Source organism: Branchiostoma belcheri, unplaced genomic scaffold (genome assembly GCF_001625305.1).
Source record: "Branchiostoma belcheri isolate BF01 breed outbred unplaced genomic scaffold, Haploidv18h27 scaffold94, whole genome shotgun sequence".
Classification (NCBI taxonomy): Eukaryota; Metazoa; Chordata; class Leptocardii; order Amphioxiformes; family Branchiostomatidae; genus Branchiostoma; species Branchiostoma belcheri.
The window spans coordinates 1,263,710-1,268,401 of NW_017804620.1; the positions used below are offsets into that span (position 1 = coordinate 1,263,710).

A 4,692-nucleotide genomic window follows, 5' to 3' on the forward strand; every position below is an offset into this window, starting at 1 on the left:
AATATACTGTAAAATTGTGATACCTTTCCACAGTATCAGCCTTTTCCATGTAACAGTGGATAAGCAGACATGTCAGATATATTTCCTTTTCTTGTAACCGTCATTCCAAGTCACTACAGTGACTGTCCAAAAGGTCATAGAGGCAGTTGTATTTTGGTGAGTTTGGGGAGAAAGGGACAAAGTGCATTTTTCAGCATTGACTGATTTCTGCCAAAGCTCTACATAACAAAAGCTTCAGTCTCTGCCTCTCTGATCTATACTGACCTTAGGCAACCTGTGTCCACTTGTGCTTTGTAAAATATTTGTACACACAAAATCATTTCAAATGTTGACCTATTTTAACACTATGTTATGAGCCATAGGTATGCACAAAGATGATGATATTTGTGTATTTCCAGATTCTGTATAGTATAACTGCACCTGCACTAGTTGACTGAGTTGGACAAGAGCTCAAGCCTAGCCATATGTGTACATTGTAACTTATATATATATATATATATATCTCAGCAATAAGAGACAAGATTTCGTCATATAGGGCACATCTCTGAGAGCACATAAAGCATGTATTATCATCATCATCTTATTATTATTATTATTATCTGTGGAAATTTTGTGATGTTCCCAGTCTTGTACAGATGTATCATTGATTAATTTGAAACCTATGTCACTTTTTCCCCAGCACAAGAGCTACCTACCATTTAGATTTCGTGCCCCTAGGATGTCTTGATCATGAGATATCAAAACCAGAAGTTCCGCTCCAGTACAATAAGAAGCCGCTAGGGGGTCCAAAATCTAATCATTTCCAGGTCTCATCAAGACCTGCCCACCTACTAAGTATCAAGACAATCTATTTAAGCGAAGGCGAAGGTAAAAAAGGCAAAGATGTTGCTATGCCGGACTTTAGTACGTACTTAGTCGTCGGTCCTTAGATATCTTTGAGATACGTATGAGCTTCCAAATTTGCAATTGTAAACATGTGGTACACAAATATTTCAACTCCATATAGCTTTGAAGGTTGGTGTAGCTGATAATTGTCGTTGTAGCCCTACCAAATTGAATAAACATACAGCTAGCTATAAAGTGCTTTTACTCTCCGTGCCAAGGCCTTTGGTATATAATGGTACACAATGCACATTAGTAAGCGTCGGGCCTGGCCGAAGAGAACAGAAATACTAGTCTATCAAAAAAGTACACGTACAATCCGTCATTCCGTCTGAGGACAGTCATGTTTTACAACTTGGCCATCAATACAGACAGAAAAATAATGATTTACAAAAACACCACTCACATTTTTTGCACATATATTATTCCGTAGCTTCTTTTTGTACATAAATGCAATCTTGATGTGCTTTTCAATGGCTCAGTATAAATATAGGGTATTTTGTCTTGGTCATAGCCAATATATTGCCAGAGAATTTATTCAGACGTATAAAAATAGACGTTGGTGGTGGTAGTAATAGTATTTCAATGACTTGACACATGGTATAGTACTGTTATCATTCCATGCTAATGTTTTAAAAAGTCATCAAATTCATTTTGATAAAAGTCCAACCTTCTCCTGGATGACTCTCTTTCCTTCTGAATGGTTCCAGCCAATAAAGTGGCATAACATTTGTGATCCATGAGGATGTTTTTTTTTTCTCATTGATGTATAAAAATAGATATACTTACTTCTATATGAAAATATACTGTTTCTTAAAAGACCTTATCGGCCTAATATAATGATTTCAGGACATTCTTTAAAAGTCCCAACTTGTTTCGGATGGACCTTACACCCTCTCCTGGTTATCCAGCCACATCGTGAGTTCGCTGGCCGCCTGAGAAAGCAGCGTCCTGATGTGAAAGTCTTGGTACTGTCGGTAGGAGCTGCAGAAGGTGACGTCGCTGGGGGTGACGCCCTTCTGGCAGGCCGACAGCTTCTTGCCGTCGGGCGACTCCCACGGGCAGGGATCGTCGGGGATGTAGTTGACCAGGACCCGCTCTCCTGCGACCACGTCTCGGTAGATGAGCGCCACTCTGGACAGGCGGGGATCGCGGTACGTACCTGGTGGTGGACCCTCTGGTGCCTTTCTCTTCGGCTGGTGCCTTTCTCTTCACCATGTCCTACAGCTCGCGTCTTTGTCTCCATTTCTTCGGGAAATGTGGAGGAAAGTTTTGAAAACGTGTCGAATTGAGTTCGCTACACAAGGTCGCGTTCGAATTTGACAACACGCAGGCGCCGCGTCACATTTGTGACGTCTGGAGAGAACATTCGAACAGAGGTTCGGTTTAGAGAACACAACTTCATTCTCGACTGCACTTGTGCAAGCTTCGTGACATTTTGTCTTATCTAAACTTGTCTTCGAGCTGACAGACTTTAAGGAAACAATTTTATGTCCTTAGTCTTAGATCACAGTAGGCATGGCACATTCTGCACGGAATTTCTGTAGTAAGGCAGTCGTGAGTTTCCCTGTGACGTTGTTTACTCCAAACCGAACCTCTGTTCGAATGTTCTCTCCAGACGTCACAAATGTGACGCCTGCGTGTTGTCAAATTCGAACGCGACCTTGTGTAGCGAACTCAACTTGACACGTTTTCACAACTTTCCTCCACATTTCCCGAAGAAATGGAGACCAAGACGCGAGATGTAGGCCAGGGTGATGGCGGGAAGGAGAGATCGTCTGTCCGTCAGGTGCGTCCTGGCATCTGGAGCGTCCTGGCGTCCTGGTTTGCTGAACCAGTCGGTGTGGAAGTGGATCACACCGAGAGTCATGGTTAGTCACGCGTGACGTTCACAGTCACTAACACTCGGACACTGAGGTAATTTCAGTATATCATCTCCCACGTTCAATCATCACTGGTCGATTTATTTCAGCTCAACTACATTGTACCTTTCTATGTATGTATGTATGTATGATTCTGTCTCATCTGAAGTTACTGTTATCGTCCAACTTTATCCATTTTGTCTCCCTAGCAACCGTTTCCCAGATTACTGACACCACTGGACGGTCTGATGATGGCCGTGACTCTGTGGCGACGCCCCGAGAGGCAACTGTTGCCCATCAGGGAGAAGGCGACGTGAAAGGCACGGCCGGTCACAGCCGCGGTCGGGCTGTCCGTCGAGCCGCTCGCTCTTCCCGCAAGGTCAAGCGGTCAGCGTCTGAGAAGACGACTGCTGGTGCATCGATGACCCGTCGAAAGCGACAGAAGAGGAAAGCTGACGTCAGTGACGAGGTCGAAGGCGACTGCCGACCCTAGCCGAAGAGAAAGGCACCAGCGGGTCCACCACCAGGTACGTACCGCGATCCCCGCCTGTCCAGAGTGGCGCTCATCTACCGAGACGTGGTCGCAGGAGAGCGGGTCCTGGTCAACTACATCCCCGACGATCCCTGCCCGTGGGAGTCGCCCGACGGCAAGAAGCTGTCGGCCTGCCAGAAGGGCGTCACCCCCAGCGACGTCACCTTCTGCAGCTCCTACCGACAGTACCAAGGTTTTCACACCAGGACGCTGCTTTCTCAGGTGGCTAGCGAACTCACGATGTGGCTGGATAACCAGGAGTGGGTGTGAGGTCCATCCGAAACAAGTTGGGACTTTTTAAGAATGTCCTGAAATCATTATATTAGGCCGATAAGGTCTTTTAAGAAACAGTATATTTTCATATAGAAGTAAGTATACAGGTATCTATTTTTATTACATCAATGAGAAGAAAAAAAACAATCCTCATGGATCACAAATGTTATGCCACTTTATTGGCTGGAACCATTCAGAAGGAAAGAGAGTCATCCAGGAGAAGGTTGGACTTTTATCAAAATGAATTTGATGACTTTTTAAAACATTAGCATGGAATGATAACAGTACTATACCATGTGTCAAGTCATTGAAATACTATTACTACCACTACCAATATCTATTTTTATACGTCTGAATAAATTCTCTGGCAATATATTGGCTATGACCAAGACAAAATACCCTATATTTATACTGAGCCATTGAAAAGCACATCAAGATTGCATTTATGTACAAAAAGAAGCTACGGAATAATATATGTGCAAAAAATGCGAGTGGTGTTTTTGTAAATCATTATTTTTCTTGTCTGTATTGATGGCCAAGTTGTAAAACATGACTGTCCTCAGACGGAACGACTGATTGTACGTGTACTTTTTTGATAGACTAGTATTTCTGTTCTCTTCGGCCAGGCCCGACGCTTACTAATGTGCATTGTGTACCACTATATAGCAAAGGCCTTGGCACTTTATAGCTATCTGTATGTGTATTCAATTTGGTAGGGCTACAACGACAATTATCAGCTACACCAACCTTCCATGCTATATGGAGTTGAAATATGTGTACCACATGTTTACAATTGCAAAATTTGGAAGCTCATACGTATCTCAATGATATCCAAGGGAAAACGACTTAAGTCCGGCATGGCAGCAGACATCTTTTGCCTTTTTTTTTTGACATGTTGAGCAATATTTGTCAGAGGGCAACAAAATTTCCTGTTTTATTTTGTCAAAATAAGGCGAATATTAATGCGCGCGCTGATGTCATCCATAAAAATCACTTGCTGACATGATGTGGCCTTAGTTGATTTTTGGCACAGTTATGGCTTTAGACCTTTGTACACAACATGAGAAAAAAAGTTTACTCCCTAACGCCCTTTTAGGAGAGGTTGGTGGGGAGAATTGATCCTTTTGTAACATGCTCCTTTTT

General features: G+C 43.1%; 1 pseudogene; it reads left to right on the forward strand.

The window, feature by feature from the left end:
• The first annotated feature begins 2,605 nt into the window (after positions 1-2,605).
• LOC109461570 lies at positions 2,606-3,546 on the forward strand (annotated as a pseudogene).
• Positions 3,547-4,692: the final 1,146 nt, after the last annotated feature.